Consider the following 26,959-nt stretch of genomic DNA (forward strand, 5'->3'; position numbering starts at 1 on the left):
TAAGTAGAAATTTACTGCCTGCTTCCATACCTATCTCTCTCATTCATTAGTTCCTTCAAGAATTTAACAGATATTCATTGACCAGAATTATCTATTAAGCATTTGGTAGACAGTAAGCACAAATAAATGACTATAATAGTCATATAGAAAACAGGGTGAAGAGTGGAGGATTATGTATGCCTGGGAATGGATTCTAGATATACTGTCCATTAGCTTTGTGAACGCACACAAGTAAATTGAATGTCTACATAGTTAACATGCTCCACTTTGATGGGGAAATAATGATTTGTGCTGTTCAGGGTAAGTATGAACAGGAAGACATATAATTAAGGCAAATGATGCTGAGGAACATGTAGGACATAAATGCTAAAACTTCATTGTGACATTGCCATTGTTACAATTATGGTGAGCGTTATCACCTTGTACAATCGTCCTTCTGTAGCACTGTGATGAGGCTGAGGATTTAAGCCTGATGGGTACTGAAAGCTTTGGCCTGAGACAGATTTCTTCCAGCCATGGTGCATAGAACTTGGAAGTCATTTCTATAAAGAAGACACATAATGTTAGATTTTCATGCCAGTAACAAAGTAGACATACAAGTATCCACTTAAGATTACCGGTGGAGTAAATTAAGAAGGGCAAGATCATGTATGAATCTAGGGACACTGGAAAATAAGGAAACTGTTTAATAAGGAAATTCAGAAAGGCCATGACTGAAAGGAACATTTTTCTCAATCTGAATTTCAAAGTTGTCCAAAACTTTAAAATGCAGTATACCATCCGTATAGGAAAATAAAGAATAGGAATAAAAAGAACTTTCTTTCTTGTAAGGCTTAGGCTATTAAAATAAAACTGGAAGATAAAATACTAAAGCCCACACGTAAAAATGTCAATAGAAACACATGTAGGACATGCACCAGAGGCTGAAGCCTGTAATCCCAGCTACTCAGGATGCTCCAGCCTAGAAGACTGCAGTTCAAAGCTAGTCTTGGCCTGCAAACCTTTTGTCTAAATGTGTTAAAATTATGAATCAACCTAAAAGAACTTCTTCCCTAAATTTATTTTACATTTCTGTTGTCAAAAGCAGGTAGAAAACCAGAGTTTATATTCCTTGAATTGCAGTGAACTCCCTGTAGTAATATGGTGATGCAACCATAAAGTCAGCAACACAAGCTCTGTTTTTGTTTTATTACTTCAGGCTTTATCATGCACAGAACAGGGTATCCCAGCTTAGCTGGGGAAGCAGCTTCAAAGGACCCCTTTTTCAGCCTCATGTCTTGAGCGATACGTATTTTTGGATAAAGACATTTGGGCAGGCGATTTTAAATTCTTTAATTTGGTGAATACACTTTGGCCTGATGGGAAGGAGAGCAGGACATTCAAAAACATGGGATCTGAGTCACAACACACTCTTGCTTGGTCTCAGGCTAGATTTTAAGCAAATATACCATAGAATACTTGAAAGAAAAAAAAAGATTCCTTTGTCTCACCATTTCTGTGCTTTGGTGGGACACAGGGTGAACCAATTCAGCAGTGACACTAACTACTCTATTGGAAATGAACTATACAACATGGTGTGGGGAGGAGAGGGTCGGCAGGGGGAAAACTGAGAGATAATGAGGGAAGGGGTGACACTGTTCAAAAAGAAATGCACTCATTACTAGATTCATGTAACTGTAACCCTTCTGCACATCACCTTTTCAATAAAATTTAAAGTTAAAAAAGTACTGCCACCCCAAAAAGATTCTTAAGGTGATTCTCCTTCTCCTTTTCTTTTAGAAGGAAAAGCAGGAGAAAAATCATACTGAATCATTTGACTACTCACAAGAGTACTGCCCTCCTCGGCCCAGAGTGTGCACAAGCCAATGGTCAGGGTGCCCAAAACGTAGTCTATCGGGTCTTTTTCATTTCTAATACTTGTCCTTTTCTTCTCCCCAACAACCAGACACAGAAGATGACTGTAGCCTTCCATTCTGTACTCTCTTGCTTATAAGCATGTACCAGCAGGCCTGGTATGAAGATTGTTTTTGAAAGAGCAAAGTATAAAAGAGTGATTTGGATTAGTAAAGTACATATTTAGAATGGCAGGAAAGAAATATTGTGAATATTTTGGAGGAATAAAAAGGAAATGAAGAGAATGACTCATGACTTCTTCCTAGTATATTGTCTTCCTGAAAAGATAAAATACATATAGGTAATGTCATGAACATAATTGAAAAATAATTCATGCCAGGCACATAGGAAGGAATCATAAATTGAATATGTAAGCATCAAGGCAGGTTGAACAAGATTTTCATTTGAGTCCTTATAGGGGCAAAGTGACTTTGGCATTCCTCTCTAGCTTCTTTTCTAAATAACAATAAAACAATAATAAGCATTTCACGGAGACATTCCTACACCAGGCATAATGTAAGAATAGCATACTTGAAACAATTGTCTAGCGTTTATGCAGAAAACCATGTCTTCCATCCTTACTTAGAAGCCAATAATTTGACTTTGTGAGTTTTTCTTATTCTGTCATTCTAAAAAATGAATGTTCATTATTTGTATTCAAATGTTTTTTTTCTTTCAGGTGATTGTTTCTAACACATTTATAAGATTATTTCTTTGTTGCTTTGTATGTCCCTCCCCCACAGTATAACCCCTGTTTTACTGTATTTGATGTTGTTATAATTTGTGGAGGGGAAGGGAAAAAAATCGTTTAAATCGGGACAGGTGGATCCATTGCAACAATGAGTCGTTATGTCGAAAACGAACTTTACAACTTTGGGGGGAGGGTTGGGGAGGTGGGGGGAGGATGGAATGAGAAGGGGAAACAAAGGAGGAGGCTACAATGCTTGATAAGAAATGTACTCATTATCTTGCCCATGTAATTGTAACCCCTCTGTACAGTATTTTCACAATAAAAAATAAAAATAAAACATAAAAGCAAGTGCCTGGTTGCAGAGAAGTTAAATTTCCTAGGAACTATCTCTTGATATGGGATAACTAGGGAAGAAGAAGCCTTCCCTAGAATTTGAGGGTGAATCTGTCTCACCAGTCTTACTACAAAACACAATCATACCTGTCTGTGCTTCTCCATTTCTTCTTCAGAGTTTTTTATTTTTTTATCTGTTTCTGTTGCTTTACCTGGGGCAGTCTGACTTCCTTTTTGCTTCATATCCATCAAAAATATCTCTTTATTTGCTTTTCAGAAATCTTTGGAAGACATTTCCAAAAAAAGGCCTTCCAGTAGTAATTCATTTAGCCATGCTCTGATAGCTCATGCATATATACTCTTAGCTACCGAGGAGGGTGAGATTTGAAAACTACAGTTTGAAAGGATCTTGGGCAGAAAGGTCTGTGAGACTCTTATCTCCAGTTATCCAACCAAAAGCTGAAACTGGATGTGTGGCTTATGGAGTACAGCACCAACTTGATTGAAAAAAGCTTAGCAAGACCTCAAAGCCCTGAGATAAAACCCCAGGATTCAAAAAAAGGAAAAGAAGGGGGAAAAAACCTATCCACATTTTATAGTACATTAGATGGAAAGCTGATGAAATTTTGCTTTGGAGGAAAATTTTAATTTTAATCTTCCAAGAATATTTGTTCTATAAATAACTTTTTTGAATAGTTAGTCAAGAGCATGGATATGAGAATATATATGTATGTATATATACATATACTTAGACAGAGTGGCGGGGGGATGGAGAGGGAGAAACTATAACACTAGAAGCTGGTTTCCATTCTCTGACTCCTTCTTCTATGCAATACCATGACTTGATAAGATGCCCTCAGCCATGTATAGTGCCAAATCACTACCAAAGTATTTCCAGAGGATCAGGACCATTATCTGCTCAGTATCTCTCAAGAACTCCTTAGAGGGACAGCAAATGAAATAGCATCATCAGACATAAAACTAGAGCGAAAACAATGTTTTCCAAAGTCTGCTGGTGAATGAAGCTTCAGGAAGAATAACTGTTCTGAAGGTGGCAAAAGATGCTCATTTTTTCTATATCTCTCCTAGGAGAGCAGAAAGGTTGTAAGAAAGGCAGGCAATTGTCTGCTGCAGGGCCATATTCTCCTCCCCACAGAGGTGAGCCCACCTTCCCAATGCTCAGCTCTTCATTTTACATCATCCAGAGAGCTACTATTCTCCAACAAACTGATTAAAAACTTGCTTCACTTGAGGCCAGACCCTTTCACTCCTCCCTTGATAACATGAGTGCTGAAAGTTCACCAGTCATTCAGTCCAAACTCACCCTTTTGTCACCAGATGCAGGTGAAGGTTTGTGAAGTTCCCCTTTCAAAATAGGGACTCTTCCCTTAGGGTCTCTGACTTCAATCTTAGCGTAAGAACTTCTAGACAAGTCATAGTGATAAGAACACATGGTGCAGCTTTATTGAGGTAGCAGATGAGCAAGCAAACAGGCAAGTTAGGCATGCAGACAAAAAGACATCCAGAAGGGCAGAGCGCCCCACTTTCACAGAGCAGGCGTGCTCCACAGGAGAGAGTTCCTGTTGAGCTGCTCTGTTTTCCTAACCTGGGTAAGAGCGCAGTCTAAATTCCAACTCAGTCCACATGGCTCTGACAGTTCTTACTGTTCATAGGGAAGGATTTGATTGTCCCTCATCTCCCACCCTCCCCACAATTTTGCAGCAGCATTCCAAGACAACCTGGCACAGGTTGGTGGGAGGGAGATGATGCCAACTCTGTTTGACAAAAGCTTATGTTTTCATGAAGATCAAAATTTATTCAGTAAATGAAGGCAGAGAAGATTCTACATCCACTCTTACTTAGCATGCTAGTAACTGAAATAGCCAACTAACAACAGAACGTTCTCTCATTTTGCAATTATCCATACTATAAAGCACAGACTCTAAGGAGCACAGAATAAGATATGAGTATATGTACTTTAAATTTTGTCTCACTTGCAAAGATGCTAATGGAAGTCATAATTTGAGAGATATAAAAGATTAGTGAAAAATCTGTACTTATAATGTACTATGTGATTTTTTTTTGTTTCTTTTGTATGTTCTTCTCCCATGGCATAACCCATGTTTTTATTTGTTTTTACTTTACCCCTGTTTTTACTTTACCCTTACATCTTGTATATACTTTTTTTTTTAATTTGGGGAGGGGAAGAGAAATAACAAAATGCTGAAACAAGGATACAGGTCCACCCATTGTAACAATGAGATGTACAAGACACTATGTTGAAAACGAACTTTACAACTAGGGAGAGAGGGTGGGAAGGAGAAGTTGGGAAGGTGGGGAGGGAAGGAATGGTAGGGGAAAAACAAAGGAAGGGGTAATAATGCTCAATAAGAAATGTACTCTTAACTCATGTAACTGTAACTGAAACAGAAAATGTTAATCTGGATAGGAAGTAACCCAAAGAAAGTAACCCAAGAAACCAGGCAGACAGAAGTGAAGTAGAAGGAAAGATTTATTGCCAGCAGAGCTGACAAGGCCAAGTTCTCATGGGAAAAAGGAGCAAATAGCACAGTCTGGCTCTTTGGAGGCGCCTTTTATAATGGAGGTCGGAAGTGGGAGGTGCCTCACCTACTGCGCAGGTGCTGCCATCAAGGGTAGCTATTAGGCCTGCGAGGTGGGCGTTCCCTTACAGTAACCTCTCTGTACACTATCTCTACAATAAAAATATATATATTTAATAAAAAAGGAAAAAAAGAATCCAGTAGAATTAGAAAAGGGGAAGTAAATAATTTTAAAAATGTAATAAATAAAAATAAAAAGATTATAAAAAATAAAAAAGAATTAAAAGGGAGTACTTAAGACCTCAGAAATAATTTGTTTTCAATAGTTCTGGACAATAATTTTTTTATATCTACTATTGATTCAGACTTTACAAGGAGTTGGGCATTTCTTTTAAAATGTTTACACTTATTTTGAATCTTTATAACTGCAAATGTCTGCATTCATTTTGTAAATAATAAAAATGAGGAAATTAGAAAGACGTTAAGTAACAAAGTCACACAGTGTGTCTCAGAAAAGCAAATAATCTCCAAACTCAAAGTCAATTACATTAGACAACGTGGACGACCTCCGACCCCAAATATGTGAGAATTCCTCTTCCTATCAAGCAATTCTGCAGCAGCTGACAGCAGTTAAATGTCCTCCAACCCCACTGCGTTGATATGCCATAAAGAGAAATACACGGACTCATAACAGTTTCTTCACCCCTATACAAATCCATAGTCCAGACCCATTCCACCAAGAGTAAGAGTTGCATAAAAGTTACACTCTGCCAGCCATTGAGGTTTTTCACTCAAGGCTAATGCTCTACTACTTTGAGCCACAACTCCACTTCTGACTTTCTGGTGGCTAATTGGAGACAGGAGTCTCCCGGGACTTTTCTGCCTGATCTGGCTTAAAACTATGATCCTCAGATCTCAGTCATCTGAGCAGCTAGGATTAGAGGCATGAGCCACAGGTGCCCACTTCACTTAGCAATTTCTACTGAAATATAGATATAACCTGCTGGGTCCAACGTGGTAGGAGTATAATTCTTGAATGTGAGTTCAGTGCTGTTGTTTGAGTTACAAGACACTTCCTCTCTGGGATTCCTTGCTTATGCTTTCTCGAGGCATCATATCACTGTGTGATTTGAGAGCTCCATCTCTGAAGACTTAGCATAACTCTTCCCCCTCTCCTCAATCAGAGTTTTTCTAAATTGTTAATTGCCTAACTCTACAATTTGATGAATTCCTTTTTCCTAATAAACCAATCTTAGTTCCTTTTCAAAAAATATTACCACTGTTAGGATATTTGCATAAGGATTTTTATAAATTAAGGGATGGAAGAGAGAGTGATACTATAACTGATAACTATGATTTGAAAAAGTTGTCACTGTTAATAAAGAGAACAGTATTCATTGTTAAGACAGTATTTTTAATTAATTGGCAAATACCAAGATAGTCCAATAATAGGAATTATATTATTTCTACATGAGGTTTTCTCATTGTTGGTAAAATAATTATGTTAAATTGAGAGATTGTTGTAATATTTAGGTCTGAATTTTGTAAAATTTCTTCATCTTCACATTATTTTAGAAGCTTTTTGAAATATTCAAATATTTCTTTTTCTGTTACTGGAGTTTTAAGTGGGGCCTTTATAGACAGATGCTCTGCTATTTGATGCATGTCCTCATTCTTTTTTCCAAATAGATAATTTATTGTTACTAACTATGACAGCATCAGTTATCCTCTGAAATTCTTATTTTTTCTTCTTTCTCTTTCTTTCTTTCTTTAATTTTTGCATGTTCTCATTCTTAAATATACAAATACCTCTATCACAGTGGTCTGCTGCATTGCACTCTTCCTTTGTGTAGGGCATTTCTAGTTTATAATATTAATGAATAAATAAGAAATGCTTTTTTTCAAAAATAAAGAAAATTTCTAAAGAGCATAGATTAGAAACATATTTGATTTTCTGGTCACCATGTATCTTTGATATCCAAAACATAAGCAAATAATACACAATAGCCTTAACTGAGTAACTCAATTTAAAATGACCAAAAAAACAGAATAGACATTTGTCAAAGAAGATATAAAATGCTCAAGTATATATGCAAAGGTACTCAACTTACTAACATCAGGGAAATACAATTGAAAAACCAAATGATATATGACTAGAATTCAGCTATTAATCAACAAAATGATGTAAAATTATCATTGTTGGATAGGACATGGAAAAAAAGAAATATACAATGTGAATAGGTCTAGGGATTTATACAAACATAATGGGAGGTCAGGAATATCTATAACTGGAGCAAACTGTAATTTATTACATCATGCATATACATGTAAATGTTTCATGGAATAAAATTATATTTAAACTTGATAAGTATCAATATTTATTCATACTGAAGATACTTAAACTTTTAAACTGATTATTTCATCTACCATTTTAGGTTGTTTTAATTTCAACAGTTCTTTAATTAGCTATGTATATTAACTCACTTACATATGATTAAATATTCATTCTCATGGTAATCTCTATGGTAATGTAATATATATAACAAAATATTAGTAGAGTACCTTATCTTAAACAGGCATGCTTTCAGAATATCTTCCAGTACTAGATTTTTTTTGGTATTATTTTGTGTATTTTTCCCTAGAAATTTTAGATTTACAGAGTAATAAGTTGCTATAATTTGGATAACTGTACTGCAAAGATGCAAGTGTTGGGTCTTGGGGCAGCACAACTAAGAGATAAATATTGGGGCCTACAGGAGGAGATATCCAGAAGGAGGTCCTTGGTTATTAAATGCGTGCCTTGCAAGCATATGAGAACCTAGACTTTTCCCTTTGCCCTTTCCTTTTTCTGGCTCTGGCCAGCATTGTTTTTGAAATATTTTCTTTTCTTTATAAATTTATTAATACCTGGCATTTTATTATATGATGTCAATCTCACAAATATGCTAAAATTGACTAAAATATCTTGATAACATGAGCCTGAACTGCTAAATAAAAGTGAAAAATAACTTACCTGCTGAAACATATATCTTATGTATTTGAATGCTTATGTATGTATTTTATCCAAATACAGATATTTCTATAGTAACAACTACTTATTAAAAGAGTACTATATATATGCATATGTACAAGTATATGTACATATACTCTATACTTTTTAGAGTTGAAGCAAACTATACATTACCACTACACAACATGATGTGCACACTCATATGCATCCATACACCAACATATTCTGGAATGGCTAAATAGAGCTAATTAACATACTTATTACCTTACATTTTCTTTGTTTGTCTTGAATACTTAACATCTACTCTCTGAGCAATCTTCAAGTACTCAGTATAATGCTGTCAACTATAACCATCATATTGTCCAGGGAATACTCCTTTTGTCAGCCAGAATCCAGTTTCTGTACAAACCACTTGACCGCTTCTATGAGCTTTGCATTCTTAGATTCCACATCTGATGGAGATCATGCAGCGTTTGTCTTTTTGTGCTTGGTTTGTACATTTGAATATCTTCTTCAGAATTTTGGCTCTGATTTAAATAAATACTTCCAACATTCTGGTAATTAATTCACCATCTGTCAAAGTTGCATGTGTGTCATACTCTGCAAAAAGTGGTAACCTCATGTCCTGCCTTTCCTCTCTACTTTTCCTTTCTGGTTTTAGTCTCTGTTACTCTGCTGTGTTTTCAGTTAAGAAATTATGTTTGACAGTGATATTTTCTAGCTTGTTAAGTATTTCCTTAGCACCCTCTGTAGGCCAGGTATTCTGAGAATGCAAAAATAAGTCTAATATGAATCTCCAAGCATATTTAAAAATCATAGGTTATCAATAATTATCAATAATATTCCACATCCAAACTTGAAATTGCAAATCACTGCCACTGGGTCAAAAGTGGAAGTCCACGAATCAAGCTTGGATGCATAAAGGTGGAGGAATTCATTTGCTTTGGACAATATCAGCAAGTAATTCTGGTCAAGCTGGTAAAATCCCTATTGCAATCTTCAAGAGTATTTGAGACCCAACAAGTGACAATGCAGAAAATTTTTCTCTTCCTTTGATATTGTAGGATTTTATTTGTTTAACCTTGTAAACTCAAGCAGAACATATGAGCTGCTTTCACCAATAAAATATATACAAAAGGCCAAAGCATTTAGAATTGCCTCTTGTTCTGCTTCTTTCTTCAGTGACATATCAGTGCTTTTAGATAGTGGTTGCTTCATTTCCTGCTATGCACCTGCGATGTCTACGTCCAATCGGATGATTTACCATTGCAAATTCTAGCGCATCTCTTTCTCAAACATTTAAGGATTTCTTTCTCAATGTGTATAGTAAAAGTTTGGGACCTCTCACAATGTAAGAATATTATTGTCTCTATTTAAAACATGCGCATACCATATGTTGCGATTCCTTTATCCGTTGTTACTATGGAGTGGTCATTTGTGGTTTATGTTTCTCCTTGGTAGTCCTCAAAATCAACTGTGATTTGTGAGTTACTGGAGCTGGTGTCTCTAAGGGGACAAGTTGAAGTTAGAGCTGTATTGCTTTTTGCATGGGAAGACATGCTTTCACTTCTGCTTCGTGCTGAAATGGGAATTGATTACCCATCAGGACTAACTACAGCTCAATGAACTGTTTTGTGGTTTTTACAGTGAAGAGACGCACATTTTAGCTTCAAATCTATGCAAGGTCTGGGTTGCCTTTCCTGACACCTTTTAGAACCTATACTTTTATATATCCAGATTTCTATATGTCTTGCACCTAGATAAAAGGCTTCCCAATGTTACCCTGAATGGACTTTATCCTGCTTCTTATCTTAAATGCTGTATTTTAGGTTTCTGGGTGTCAGAACTTCTGGTCTAACCTTTCACTGAACTTGAGTCAAAGTTTATAATCATCCTCCCAACCTGATGATTGAAAATCAAACGTAGGGCCACTAGAGATAGAAGAAGGTCAGTGATAATTTCCCCTCTTCATTGGTTTTTTTCTTGTCATTTTATGCCGTTAGTGATTTTTCTTTCTGTCCTGTCAGCTCAACCAAAAGCTAGTTTCTTTTTCTTCTTTGCCTACAGTATTACAAGTATTCTCTCTTAGTTGGTTTTCCTTCTGATGGTCTGGTCTGTCTTATTGCTGGACATGTTATTCTTCTTCAATGATCTAATTCCTTCATTCATGTTGAATTAATGTCTCACAAGTGTTTATAATTGTATGGCAGAAATGATTTTAGAAAATAGACAACTCCATATAAATTAAGCTACGAATGAGTAGTAATTTCTTATTTATTTAGCCTCAGAAATGCTAACAATAATTAGGAGAAAAATCCATTAGAAACAAGTTATACAACCTGTCTGATTTTATGGTGTCTGAGTTAAGATTCTGTTGTTTTGAAAACATTGTACGCTGCTTATTATCTATTCCTTATTGGGCAAGGAGATCTTATGTAAGACAAGAAGAACAAACAAAATACCTGGCATTGGATAGAAGAGACAGAGAATAATGTATTTGTTACACATGCTCAGAGACTGGAGTGAAGGACCAGACACCATGTGGGGACATTCGTAAATTGAAGAGACTGCAGTCATTGAATTTGTAAGGACAAGAAGGATGTCTGATGATACTGGATGAATGATTGAGAACTGGCAGAATGTTCCTAGTACAGCTGACAGGTGAGCCAGCAGAACAAGAAGCATTTACTAATGGTTGTGAGTTCATAGAAAGGTAACAAGGGAACTCACAAGGATGCCCGGGGTTCCTGGAAAGCTCAAAGCTGTTAAGATAGCAGATGGAATTTCAGCTTCATCAGCCATGGTGAAAACTATAAATGTTTGTTTTTACTCCTCTATTCAACAATTGTGTAATACTTGCTGATCACATAAAGGCATACCCAGCTACATAATGAGTAATATCCTTAGACTTATTTTCAAGATGGCACTCTAAGAATGTAACCAATATCAAAAACTTTTACTTTACTAAATAAACCTCATGGCTCTTATTCATCTTTCATAGATCTAATGGCTACTATTACTTGTACTTCAGAAGGTAGTTTGACCATATGATATCTCAGAAATGATTAATTTCTTCCTTCTCTTTTTTCATAATTTACACATTTGCATAAATTAATATACACTGTATGTATCAATTTTGTATTGAGTTGCTTTCCTTATTAATCACCTTTAGCGTGCACAGGTTGGTCATCTCTGGTCATTACTAAATTTTATGGGGCTAAAAATAACACAACATATTCAAACGTTATTGCTAAGTAGCAAATCATCTTTGAATAAGGCTCCCCATGACTATCATCACTGTTGATGCACAGAGAGCATAATAAAGAAATACATTGTAAATTTCAGCCAAGTATGTTAAGATCACCTTGACATTATCTGGGAATCTCTTGATGCAAATAGAATCGTGAGGAGTCACTAAGCACAATTTCCTAATGCAAATAACTGCACTAGTATAATGTTGAAATTTTTAGAAAAAATGTTGAAAAAATCTTATTTCTCTGTAGATTATAACAAAATTCTACTGATCCCGTTTGACCGAAAATTATTTTTAGAAGTATAGCTTATTTACAAATATATGTCAATTCAATAAATGTATATATATGCATACATATATATACATGTAGCATATACACACACACACACACTAGATATATATATAGCAGAGAGATACAGAAATAGGTCTCTGAAATTCCAGGGACCTAGATAAGCACTTTCAAAACCCATGAACACTGGTAATAGTGCAGTTTTAGTTATGTGAATGAGGTTTAGGTTCATTGTATTTTTATAAATGAAGAAATGAGTGTCCTGCCTCTGAAACAGAGATTCATCACTGTCAGTACAGGACATCTGTGAATGATCTTATATCTTTGTTTCAAACTTTCAATAGTTTACTAAGTGTTTTACCTTACTTTTTTCTCACACACTGTAATCTTTACGGAATAAAAAAGATGCATATAAGTGCACGTAATTGCTGACTCAAAAACCTGAGAGATTAAAATAAGTCACACAAGATTAAACATGCTGAAGAAGAGTGTCTTAACAAAAGTAAAATGAACCATTATGGCGCTCATGGGCAGTGTTAGCTCCTTCTGTATTCTCCTAGAAACTATCAGAAGAGTTATCGACAAACTGGAAAGACAGCACAGAAATTTGTATGCATGATAAAGTCATATATTTGAAGAATATCCTCATAGGACTGTGTAAACTAAACACTTAAATTGAAAGAAAAAATTCTGCTTTGGGGATGAAGGTTCTTATAAGTGATGAGGTGCCAGATGTTCCTGTAATAAAACATGAACAAATTTGGGTCAGCCACACTTCTTTTAATGTCCTAAGACATCTATCAGAGTGGCAGTTTAAGAGAGTGTACAGATATTTTAGAGGGATGTCAAAGACTTTGTTTAAAATATACACATGCAATAACGTTATCAGTCACTTTCAATACAGAAATACTCATTTTTCTTTTTAATGTGTATCAGACCTTTCATTACTGTAAATATGCATTTGTAATAGTTCTTGCGTAAGAAAACAGGCATTTTCTATCTATGCAATGATTCCATGTTGAGTAAATTCAAAGTTCAACATATGAGTGGTTATTTTAAGTATTCCCCAAAGCATATGTTTAGAGTGTTATAAACAACCTCTCAGAAAAGTTGTAATGAGAAAGATTTCCATATCGGTGGCCATAAACTTTCTATTTGTACAATGTTTCTCAAGTCATGGGAAAAATTAGGCACCAACGTAAGAATCTATAAAATATGTGAATATATCTGAGATACTTAGAAGGAAACATAATCATTTCAATTCTCTTTAACCCTCGTGGAATAGAGCAAACCTTGGATGGTCTTATTAACAAACATACCAGAGAGTTATATAAATGTAGATTCTATTCCTGCTAGAGATTTGGCATGTTTATTTTATTTTTATTTAGGTGTGTGTGCACGTGTGTATGTGAATGAGTGTGTGTGTGTGTGTGTGTGTGTGTGTCTTGGTATTATACTTTGAACTCATGGCCTGGGTACTCTTCCTTAGCTTTTTCACTCAAGGATGGTCCTTTACCACTTGTGCCATTGCTCCACTTCCAACTTTGTGCTAGTTGATTGAGATAAAAAATATCCAGGATTTATTTGCTTGGGCTGGATTTGAACCATGATCCTTAGAGGTCAGCTTCTTGAATAGACAAGACTATAAGCTGCTAGTACACTGTGGCATGTTTAATTTATTTTGACTTTGAAGGTATGTGATCATTATTAATGCATTTTTCAAACATACATGTATGTATAAACTTATGACAGGGTAGTCTTTCTCCTGGTGACATTAAGAAATTTAAATCTGACAAATACAAATAAATACCTCAGCCATCCAACACATAAGCCTCCTGAACACATATAGTTATCTATTCAGTGTGCAAAGTTAGGAAATATCTATAAATCTGTTTGAACCTTTACAGTTGATTCAGAAATAAACATGCTATGATTATTAGAATTATTCTAATTTGTTTCCTTGGCACTCAACATGTTCAGCCACAATTTGCTTGGAGATAATGATTTTAAATCAGTGTTAACAGCAAGTGAATTCCAATGTACCAAAATATCAATAAGTATTATTCTCTTCAATTTTATTTTGTCATTATTAGAAGTGAGAGTTTATAGTAAATACTGGAAAACCACACAAAGATCTATATAATATAAACAGTAACAAAGCTCTGCTTTCTCTCAGGATGAAAGTGAGAAATACATTAATTTTCAAGCAATAAGGAAACATAAAACACCATGTTCAACCAAAAAAAAAAAAACACAGAAAAGAGGAAGGGGGATTATGGGTAAGGTAGAAAACAAGCATGAAAAGGAAAAAGGGAGGGTGTGTGTGAATGTGATTGACATGCATACTATACTAGGATGAGATAACAAATTGAAACCCATTATTTCATGCAATTAATCAAAAGCATAGGCCATTTACTCCCTTTTTCCTAGAGTCTTGCTCTAGAATAAAAGTAATTTAAAAAAGTTGTTAATGCTGGCTTATTGTGTCCATAACCATCAAACATATATGACATATCCTCATTTTTAATTAGCATTTTGAAATCATAAAAACTAAAATATTGACTTTCTAGGTTTATGAGATTTAAAGTTGAAATTTGAGTAATAACAAATTGAAAAAAAATATTTTACACTGGAAAAATGGAGCAAAGACTGGAAATAGAAATTCAATGAGAATCTTCTGCCCAGGCAAGATTAGGACACCCTAGCAAAAATTGTGCAGCGAATGATTCCTTTCGATAGTGCTCAGCCTCCTTTATTTACTTATCATTTATTTATTTACAAAAAAAATCAAAGAAGCTTGTGAAGGATATTATTTGGAGCAGGAACAATGACCTTAGGGCTGAGATTGATTGGGATGCAGTGTAAATATGTGGAGATGACACAGTGAAATACCCTTCCTCCCTTCCTATATAGCAAATAGAAATATCATAAAAATTTGCACAGGAAAATATGGGTGGGTTGGGATCAGTGTTACAGATGCCAACTATAGAGCCCCTTTCTATGTTTCTCATATTTATGGTGGCTTTTTCTATACATGTCTTGAGGGCACAATTGGGCCAAGGAAAAGAAAGAGAATTCAGAAGAAAAATTCTGATTTGCTTAGCTTTAGGATACTTAGCATCGAACCTAGTGATTCATAGAAAATAATCATTATAGGTATCTATCAGTTGTATACAATATAGTCATGACTTTTTAAACTTAAAAGTAATATATTTATTCCTTAGAAGTAGAGTTAGTAACTCTATTTCTAATGAAATCAGTTTTTGTTCTTGAGAACTTCCCTGGTCATTCCTGCCTTGGCGGTATTCCCTTGTTCTCATCTTTATGCCAAATGCTTCCCCTTGGATCTTTGCATGAACTCAGAGATGCTTCCCCCAAGTATTCCATGATATGAATGAGGCATAGAAAATTACATCAAAGAGCAAAAGTGATGAAACAAAAAGAGATCATTAAAGGTAGATATGGTGTTGATGACAGACAGTAGAACAAGATTTAAACCTGCTTCCACCCACTTCCTCAAAAAAAAAAAAAAACAACTCAGACTGTTCTGAATAATGCTACAGTGGACATGAGAGTGCAGATAGCTATCTGTCTGGCATGCTGATTTTGTTTCCCTTGGATATAAACACAGCAGTGAAATTGCTGTACCATATGGTAGTTCTACTTTTAGTATTTTGAGAGACCTCCATATTGTTTTCCAGAATGGCTATACTAATTTATATTCCTTTCAGCAATATGTAAGCTTCTTTTCTTTAGATCCTAGTTAGAATTTGTCTTGCAATTGATTACCACATCGTAAGTGTGTCAGATAATGTCTTGCTGTGATTTACATAATTAATCCCCAAGGATTAATTACCCTGAGTACATTTAAATGTACCCACTCATGGATAGGTAAATAAAGTTATAATATTAAATGTACATATGTAAAATTAGAACTAGGAAATTAAGAGGATGGGTGAGTTTGGGAGAGATGTGAGAGAATGGTGAAAGGGATAATATTGATCAAGATATATTGTACTCACAAACTGACATGCTGAATTGAAACTTCTTTGTACAATTACTTATGGATAATTAATTAAAATATCCACTCATATGCATTCTATGAATAATGTATATTTAGGTATTTTTCCCAGCATCTAAGTTGATTAAAATAATTACCCATTATTCAATCTCCATCTCTTCTACATTTACTCTTTAAAGGTCGTTATTTCCCTCAAATTACAGTCCCACTTGTTTTTCCGTAACATACGGATATTGATCACTGTACTTTCCTTTGCTACTTTGTATTTCATTCTCAAGGATAGAACCCAGGATAATATCACTAAAAAATTCTCCTTGAAAGAAGATGGACTATAATTATTCACCTTTATATCTCTCCCTCATACACTTAGCTTGATCAAGGTCCTCAGTAGTTGTTAATTGACTTATGTGATTTAAGTCTGTATATCTGAAAACAATTCCTGTACACTTACAAAGGGAGAACCACAGTCTAAGTTGTTGTGTATGATTCACGAAGGACTGGCATTTTCAGAATAAATGATCCATCAATCTTCGTTTCTATGGAGCATGTCTCATTTCTAGTGTTTCCCTAGTGCTTACTTTTCAAACCATATCAAATGCCACCGTCTTGATATGGGATTGAATTTTCCCTATTTGAATTCTTTAATAGGCACCATAAAGAATGAATTTAGTAGCATGTCCTTTCTCCCATTGGAACTGAGATCTTTTGAGTAGGAAAATGGGGAATGGCATTTCTAAATAGCTATTGCAGCTTTTTGGCCTTTTTATTTCCCAGAATTTAGACAACTGTCTATGTCAGTTTAAAGTCATGCAAATTTAAGCTTGTAGCTAATTTGTTGAAGAATTTCACTATAAGGAAGTGCATTCAGTTTCTGGTAATCTGATACTTTTCAGTTTGTTGTAGCTGCTTTTTCCTAAAGATATTAGATATGATAGCTTCCATATCCACTTATGTTAGGTATATAAAAACAGGAAGATCTTTCATTACTATTGTCAAGGTTTTTATCATTTTCTTGGTTTGTTTAGAAAGTGCTGAAAATGGCCAGACAATGAGATCCTCTTTCTAGGAATATTTCTACTTGTCTTTTTCCAGAAGTCCTAGTTTTTCTGAATTTATTATCTTTTCCTCAGTAAGTTTTCATTTTCCAATCAACCAAATCTGAACTATTTTTTATTTAAAGACCAAGAGATTTATTTCTGGAGCAATATAAGACAAGGATGGGAAAATAAAACAACAGGAAATTTGAATGAAAATTACTGTTCTGGGTGAGAAAAAAGGAAAGGAAGGTGGGGTGGATCGCAACTTCGGCCACTGCGTAGGAGAGACTAATGTGTGGAATTAAAACATGACACTTTTCTCTGTACTTTTCTTTCATTTTCATGGTTTGGTATATGACCAATCATTTCTTGATGTCATGGTCTATGTTTGCAGTCTTGTGGAGGAAGAACATTTAATCTAATATTCATGGAGTAAAGGAATTACTCAAATGAAGACAGGGAAAACTAAGTTTCCTATAAAGGAGAAAGACAATAAATGAAAATATAAGAGTCTCCCACCTGCATCCCACATGGTCTACAATGATGCATCTACCAAGGGCAGTATTAAAACATTTGGGACAAAATCATGTCCATATGAAACATGTACAGATAAGTTCTTCTTGTCATTATTCCTTAACCGTATAATATAACAGTAATTTGCCTCACATGTAAATTGCTTTGGAGACTCCCAAATTTCTCAAGATGATTTAAGTGTAGATGTGGATATTTTGCTATATTATATAAGGCATTTGAACAACCACAGATTTTGTATATAAGGGGATTCTTCAATGGATTCCCTCATAAATACTTACAGGTGACCCTTATTTCCATCCATAATTGACATTCAAATTGGTAGCAGGAAAACCTCAAGGAACTAAAGTAATGAAAATACATGCAAATAAAATCAACCATTTCAGAGCTCTGGAAAGTAACCAAACAAAAGGAATCAACTCAATTTTAAGTTATTAACCCTACATCCTAAAGATAATCTACTGATCTTCCAAGGTCTTAGGTTATTTAACATGACAATCATAGGGGGAAAACAGCCTTATTAAAGAGAATTCAATGAAATAGAAGAAGCATTCCAAAAATTCATATGAAACAATAAAAGACCCTGAATAGTAAAAACAATCCTTAGCAGAAACAACAGTGCTGGAGAAATATCAATACCAAATATCATTCTCTACTGCAGAGCCATAGTAATCTAAACAGCTTGGTACTGGCACAAGAACAAACCTGAGGACCAGTGGAATAGAACTGAAGATCCAGAAATGAACCCACAGACCTATAGCCACCTAATCTTTGGTAAGGGAGCTTAAAAAATAGAATGGAAGAAAGACAGCCTCTTCAGTAACTGGTGCTGGCAAAATTGGTTAAACACCTGTAGAAAATTAAAGCTAGGTCCCCATATATCACCCTGCACCAGAATCAACTCCAAATGGATCAAAGACCTCGAAGTCAAAGCAGACACCCTGAAAACATTACAGGAAGGAATAGGAGAAACCTTAGGGCTCTTTGGCACGGGCCAAAAACTAGATAACTACTAAGTCATTGAAGTCCTTTAATGTCTTTCCAGAGATCCTGAAGGCTGCACATGTGTGCAAGATTTTCTTTATTTCTAGGGTAAAACTGAGCAAAGAAAAACCACAGCCATTTAACTCTCTCTGATTTTAAGATCTTTTCTAAGGAAGAAGTAAAAACGAAGGCTGCCATAAATGTCCTTAACTGTGAAGGAATACATTCAATCACAGTTATTCCATTAAAATATGCCAGACATATAGGCAAAGGAAAGGTAATTTTCAAACCAGTTCTGACTCTTCACTAAATTATACTGACCTAGGGCAACCTAGAAAACCAAATTTAAAATAAATATGTAAGAGTTTAAGGAGAAAATTACTGAACTTTCAATCTGTGCAAAATCAAGACTACAAAATCTACAGAATTCATTCAAGGAAGAAGATAGGAAATTGGCAGCAACATTAAACATAAACATGAACATTGATAACTGATGGCTGTAATTCTAGCTACTCTGGAGGTTGAGATCTGAGGATTGCAATTTAAGCCAGCTTGGGCAGGAAAGTCTGTGTGTCTCTTATCTCCAATTAACTTCCAAAATTAAAAATTAAAAGAAAGCCAGCCATAGACAAGATAAAGAAGCAACCCCAACGGCACTAAGTGGACAAATGGAACAGGAAAATGTGGTATATATACAAAATGGAATTTTATGCCTCCATCAGAGAAGTGAAAAGACTTAGAAAAATTTATATTTAGTGAAGTTAGCCAGACCCAAAGAAATATGGGTTGCAATTTTCCTTTATTTATTTTAGCTAGATTGTACCTGTAAATCTATAAGTAAACACAATGGTTGGTAAAGTCAAAACATTACACTTAGACATCATAAACTATATGTGACGCTAAACATTCACACAGTGAGATCAAAGAAGGTTATTTTCAGTTGAGGATCACAAAGATTTATTTTATATATTTTTATTTTAAAGACACTATACAGAGGGATTACAGTTACATGAGTAAGGTAACGAGTACATTTCCTGTTGAGCATTGTTACCCCTTCCTTTGTTTTTCCCCTACCCTCCCTCCCTTCCCCACCTCCCCAACTCCTCCCTAAGGAGTTATGATGTAGTGGGGCTGGGTGATTGACTCCCTAAGTGAGAGTTGTTGAGATGCTTCACTGGTGCTTTGGCTGAGCAAAGGGCAGATAACAAAGGCCCCAACTGGAGTGCCCAATACTTCCCTGGGATTCTCAGAGCACTCTGCATATACTTGTGGAAGTTCCATTGCAGCCATGGGGTTTTGCTGTTGAAGTACAACCACAGCTCTATAGAGCAGAATCCCATCCTTGACTCCTAAGAAATTATTCACACTTGACTTTGGGCCATCACAAGCCTTGTTGACCTTTAGCAGTAATTTTTCATTCAGGCCAGAGGGGAGCACTTTTCTTCTTGTCACAACAGAAAACCTGTGGTGATTGGTTAACAGCCTTATAAACTGGCTCATTGTCAAGCCAGCTGGAAGACATCCTTCAGTGCTGTCCCTCTAGCATTGATCTTTATCATTAGTAGAAGTGGCTAAGCTAGTAACATGGAGAGATGGATCCTAGCTAGCTACACCAGAGGCAGAGATCTTGGGATCTAGGCTCAAAGCCAGCCTAGTCAGGAAAATCCATGAGAATCCACAAAAGCAGCATAATCTGGGCATGGAGCTGTGAATCTAAGAGTGGAATACCAGCCTTAGAGAAAAAAAATGACTAAGTGATAGTGCTCAGGTAGAAAGAAAAGAAGAAGGAAAGGGAAGAGAAGAAAGAAAAGAGAAAAGGAAAGAGAAAGAGGGAAAGAGAGAAAGAGAGAAAGAAAAGAAAGAAAGAAAGGAAGGAAGTGAAAGAGAGGGAGAGGGAGGGGAGGAATGAAGGAAGGAAGGAAGGAAAGAAGGAAGGAAGGGAGGGAGGGAGGGAGGGAAGGAGGGAGGGAAAGAGGGAGGGAGGGAGGGAGGTAAGGAGGGAGAGAGAGAGTGAGAGAGAGATGGTAGTGTATGTAGCAGTAGACGTAAGATGGCAGAATGGCTGAAGGATTTATGAGAGCAGCCAGGACAGAAATGATGGAAACAGAGGAGGAAGACACAATAAATAATGTGAGAAGTAGGAGAGTCAGAAAGGGCAGAGAAGTGAGGTTATCTAAGGGTCTCAGATAACCTTAGGCCTGAGGGTTGTAACACTAGCCACAGCCGAGAGCCAAGGGGCACACATCCAGGCCTGACAGCTGCCACATTGGCGCCTGTTCAGCTGCTGAGGGTTCTAGCAGTGAATATCTACTTGAGTGCTTAAACACTACCCATTGCTACTGCCTGCTGTGTTTTGCTGTCAGCTACTTCTGGTGACTGCTGCTGGAATCTGAGAATTACAAAAGCTGCCAAGTACTGGGGTCATTGGTGATTAAAGTCCAGAGAACTAAACCTCCATCCAGAGTGCCTAGAGCCTTTGGTTTCTAAATCCTCCAGCAATAGGTCCCTGGCTTTTAGGACTTGGAGCCTCTTTGTCTACCAATCTAGCCCAAGGCTTTGGGTTTTCCAGGGATCAGGTTTGCACAAACTGGAGGAGAGCTAGATTTCTGTATGGATAGAGCAGAAGGACTCCAACCAGATGGTATAATAACGGGGATCCCAAAAAGACTCCAAGAAAACCAAATAAAGAGCTAGGAAATTTATTATCACCACACCACAACTGCTTGTTACTGCCAGGAAGTAGGAGAAGGGCCCTGAGCTCAGGGCAGGATGGGTTTTTATAGGGGTAGGTTACATCATTGGTTATAGTTAAATTCATTTGTTCTTTATGGTAAATATCATACGTAATAATTTGCAATAGGCTGCCCATAGTGGAACCACTCAGTGGTGGTCTTCAATTGGTGGACTTAAGGCCCTGTTACTGAGGCAAACAAGTAAGGGTACAGAAGCAACACATAGCAAAAACGTAGCCTTGAGTCACCGGAGCATAGGCAAAACATAATCTGGACTTGGTCAGTGTGACCAATACTATCAATGCTATTGACACTATTACAGAAGTGATTTTTATTAGGAGGAACTTTCTGCCAGTAAATAGCAGCTCAGATATTACAATGGTTAGTAATAAAAGGGTCCCAAATCTGCAAAAAGTAGAATGGATGTGTGTTGGGAATGTGGGTTTCATTTGTGAATTCTAATATAGAATTTACTGATAGTTTCAGGTACAGAAACTCTTGAATAGTACTTTTTTCAATAAAGAATGGAATGGTATATAAATTCATCTTTAATAAACTATTAAATATATATTGCAAAGTAACATATTCAGATATTAGTATTAGATATAGTTCATAGATACTGCTGTGGCATAGAAAAATCACAACCATGCCTATTTTATAAGATAATGGATCGCATAATTTACAAAGAATTATCTGCTAAAAAGTTCATGGGAATTTGTATAGATTGCTGTTATGTTTTAAAAGACCTGAAGCCATGCAGTAGATGTGCACCAGCCATTTGCTCCCATTAAAGGGAATATTTCATCAGATGACACTGTAACTTTAGTGACTTTTCTGAAGAAAAAGACCTGACAAATCAGCCCTCCATTTTGTATCTTTGGTTTCACTGTGCATCTTTTCTTCTATATATGAGTACAGCAAATTAAAACACAGTTTTAAACCATTTGTGTATATCAAACTCTGGTGGAGGGAAATGTGTCAATATTAGGATGTGCCACACTATAAAATGTTTTGAGTCAATGGGGGGCTCAGCAGTTTTGCCAAACTTAAAATTTGTAGACTTTTATTTTCTGCTGGCAAAAACTCCTTTCAGAGAGTTCATAAAATTTGAGAGTACAACAATGCGAGATAATATAACATTCTATAAGTGCATTCTGAGAAAATGTTCAGTTCTTCCTCTCACCTCTGCTAATAGTCTTTGATTATTGTATCTATCTACCCTAATCAGAGACATTTGTTCAAAAGGCAGCAATGTCAACTGATGTGAATGCATGCTAGCCTGCAGAGCTATAATCATATCCCAGCTAGACAAGGATAATGCATACTTATAATTCAGGAGCCGTTTAGACAAAGAAATAAGGTTTTAGAAGGATATAAAGTCATAAAGTTCACTCCGATGGTGTAAAATAAAAGTTGTAGACTGGTACCTGTATTTGAAGATATCAAAAAATACCTAAGTCACCTAGAAGACAGATAAAAATATATCAGAAGCCTCCAGGAACACTGAAGAAGTATTTGGAAAACAGAGATCTTATCTTACAAGATATGATTTTAATGAGTTTATAAAAGCTGACATTGCTAAGAAAATTCTCAAGGAAATGTCACAGGCATCTATGTCTCAGACATTGTTTATCAATAGTTCTCTTCACAGAACTCTTGTAACTGTGTGTTAAATTGCTTGCATACATTTATTGTGCCTTCCTGACAGTGGAATCTGGTATCAGAGAGACTTATAAGGGAACTTTTCCTTTTATCATCTTACATAGTGCTCTTACACCAAAGATCTCAGAAGTATTTTAATCTAAATTAATCCTTATGTACATTTCCCTTATGCTTGATCCACAAAATTGCCAAATATAATAACAAACAAATATAATTATCATGAGCTATTGAATGTTATAGAAACATGTTGATAGCATAGGCTGAAAAATCCCATCAGAATTTTGATTCGTTGTATACATTCTTCTCTTTCTATTGGAGTTTAAACTTAAGGCCCTCTACCTCTTTGTAGGTATTCTATTGCTTGAGCTATTCCCCCAGTTCCAAAGAAACTTTTAAAAGAAAATATGTATATTTAAGTAGATATGTATTAATTTCCAGACAATGAAAATATTAAATAAGAAAACTAACATACAAATCGTTTAACTAGGGATACAGGTGGACCCATTGTAACAATGAGATGTACACGTCGTTATGTCGAAAAACAAACTTTACAACTTTGGTGGGGGGTGGAGGATTGGGTGAGGGGAGACGGGGAGTATGGGTAGGGAGAGGAAGGGGAAACAAAGAGCAGGCAACAATGCTTGATAAGAAATGTACTCGTTATCTTGCCCATGTAATTGTAACTCCTCTGTATGGTATTCTCACAATAAAAAAAAAAGGATAAAGTGACAGGGAAAAATATAGTCTACTAGTTCTTTGGCTTAGATATGCTGCCAAAGAATATTATTTGAAAGAGTTTTTTCCTAATGTTTATGAGGAAAATGTTAAAGTCTATGGAATTTTAAACTAACTTAATTTGGAGTCCTTATTCTAAAATTCATGAGGTGTATAAAACTCTAAATTTTATTAGAGTCATTTAAATTCCTCATTCTCATTTTAGTCAGCAGCGGCACCATGGTAATATCTCACCAAAATGCCTTAAAGGAGATACTTAGAAGTTGGTTCAATATGGTAGCTAATATCTTTAATACCAGAAAATTGGGAGGTAAAAGAAAAGGACCAGGCAGAACTCAAAGTCAGTCCAACTTAATGTAAGTAGAACCTATGTTATTTGTGGGTATGGATAGGAAAACTATGGAATGGATGATGCACTGTATTCACGATTGGTCTTTTGGAATTGAAGCCCCTTTATACAACTACCTTACCTCCAAGACAAACTGGGCATTGTGGCTGCATGAATATACTCCCACCTATCCAGAAAGTAGAGGAAGAAGGGTGACAGTCTCAGTCCAAAATAGGCAAAATAAATAAATATTCATAATACTCTATAAAATAAGTAAACTAAAGCTAATATGTATATCTCAAGGGTAGAGCAACTGCTTAGCAATGAGAGGCCCTGAGATCAAACCAAAAGCAGCCAGTAAGAAACAAATAAAAAGAGCTGGGCACCAGTGGCTCACGTCTATAATCCTAGCTATTCAGGAGGCTGAGATCTGAGGATCACAGTTCAAAGCCAGCCCAGGCAGGGAAGTCCATGAGACTCTTTTCTCCAATAGATCACCAGAAAACCGGAAGTGGCGCTGTGGCTCAAGTGGTAGACTGTTTGCCTTGAGCTGATAGTGCCCAGGCCCAGAATTCAAGCCCCACAACTACAAAAAGAAAAAAGAAAAAAAAAGAGACATGATTCATTGTCACAAATCTTAACAAAAACTGAACTCTGCAAATGATTGATATGATTTATATTGGGATTTACCACTATGAAAAGTTTGGAATAAATATTTGCTAACTATTCAGGAAGCTGCCACCTGATGTTTCATAATTTCAAGCCAATGAGAGCAAGAAGTCTTGGGTACCATTTTCAAAGATAATCAGCAAATAACCAGGCTAGAAACATAGTTCAAGAAGGAGACTGCCAGGCAGCCAGACATTGAGCAAACATGAGTCTGAGTTCAAATTCTGATATGGGGGAAAAAGAATTAATTTGCCTTTGTCATTCCCCTACTTTCTATTTTCAGTTCAAGTGATTAAAACCAGGACCTCAATAAATATTGGCAGAGATGTGGGTTAAAAGGAACCCTATTGCACTGTTGGTTGGATAGTAAACTAGTACAACTACTTTGGACAACAGACTAGAGGTTCCTCAAAAACTAAACATATGGCCATGCCATAGCATTCCTGCCATAAGACCACAAAGACACTGTGTTTCTTGCTGTACTCTTCACAATAGCCAAGTTATGGAAACAGCCCACATGTCCTACAAGAGATGATTGGATCCAAAATAATGTGATACATATACACAATGGAAATTCACACAACCATAGAAAGAAGAACATTATGCCATTTGCAGAGAAATGGATAGACCTAGAACAAATCATGTTAAGTGAGGTAAGCCAACTGCTCATATTTCCTCTCCTATGCAGAAGCCAGAGCTAAAATACACTGAGACTTGATAAATTATACAGGACTTTAAGCATTCACACACAGTGAGACTAAAGGTGGATACTCTTAAATGAGGAACACAAAGGTACAATATCTATGTACATCTGATCTTATAAAATAATATATGTATCAAAACGAACTCCAAGAAATAGAAACAAGTTTGTTGTTGTTGTTGTTGTTGAATCTATTTTCTTTTATTTCTGTATGGTATGAGGGGGTCATAGAACTTGAAGTCGAAAAATGGTGAAGAAGTGCAGCAGTGGAGCTCACTTGGCAATGTGATGAAAGTGGAGATGGAGGGAGGTGTGGGGAGAGAGTGAGAGAAGAGATGTCTGTGGAAAGGAAATATATCTGACTTATGTAACTGTAGTCCCTCTGTTCATTACCTTTATAATAACAATAAAGTAATTATGACATTAAAAATAAAATCAGAGCTTTACACTTAGTATGCAAGTACTCTGTCACCCAGTATTCTTTTTCTGTAGTTATCTTTTGGACAGAATTTTGAATCACCAAATCTGGTTCATTGGTTGAGATGTAGTCCTGCTAACTTTTTGCCCATATCACAGCATGATCTTCTGACTCTCCATTTCATGAGTATCTGGGATTATACACATGAGTTACTGGACCTGGTTCTTTCCTGCTACCCAATCAATTCTTGGTAACTCCAGATTCATATCAAGGATCCACATCTCAGTTTCCTTTTGAACTATTGCACTTTCCCAATAAAGTGTCATATTGATCATTACCTGTAAAGATGATGTAAAGAACAATGCCCAGTGGTTTCTAATCACCATGGGTTATGAACATCCTCAAAGGAAGAGGGCCTTATCTTAAAGTATTTTCTAATGGCAATAAATTTTAATGATGTTTAAGACTGAGTCACTGTTTCTACCCTGATAATGTTCATGGAAAAAAATGTGAGTATTCCTGAAGAGTTATTATGTATCTACTGGTTTGTTAAGCTGCTTCTTTGACAATAGAAGTTAAAATTCTAAGGGTTTTGAGATTTGCTATCCTATGCTTTCCCTTGGACTGTTTACACAGCCTTCTATTACTTTAACCAAATGGCATGACTTTTGATGAGGAAGATGAATTCTACTAAACCTATTTCCAACTTTCTTCTACTTCATCTATCTCAGAGCATCAGAAAAGTGGACTGTCTCTATTTTTCAAAAATATATTTTTTCATCACTGGTTATACCTGTGTGCTATTGATGTTTTTCTTCCTCTATTAAACACATAAATAATGGATGTCTTTGAGTCTTGGGATATTCATTTTACTTGGTTCTACAAGCCTCCACCATTATCAAACTGAAATCGCTAAGTAACCTGTACTTAAGGATTATGTTGCAAATTTAATATATATCAAATTAAAAATCTACTTTGGTGTTGGGGATTTTAACACACCACTCTCCCCACTAGATAGATCAACTCGGCAAAAACTCAACAGAGAAACCGCAGATCTAAACAGCTGCATAGATCAACTAGACTTAACAGACATCTACCGAACATTTCACCCA

Source organism: Dipodomys ordii, unplaced genomic scaffold (genome assembly GCF_000151885.1).
Source record: "Dipodomys ordii isolate 6190 unplaced genomic scaffold, Dord_2.0 Scaffold34, whole genome shotgun sequence".
In the NCBI taxonomy this organism is placed as follows: Eukaryota; Metazoa; Chordata; class Mammalia; order Rodentia; family Heteromyidae; genus Dipodomys; species Dipodomys ordii.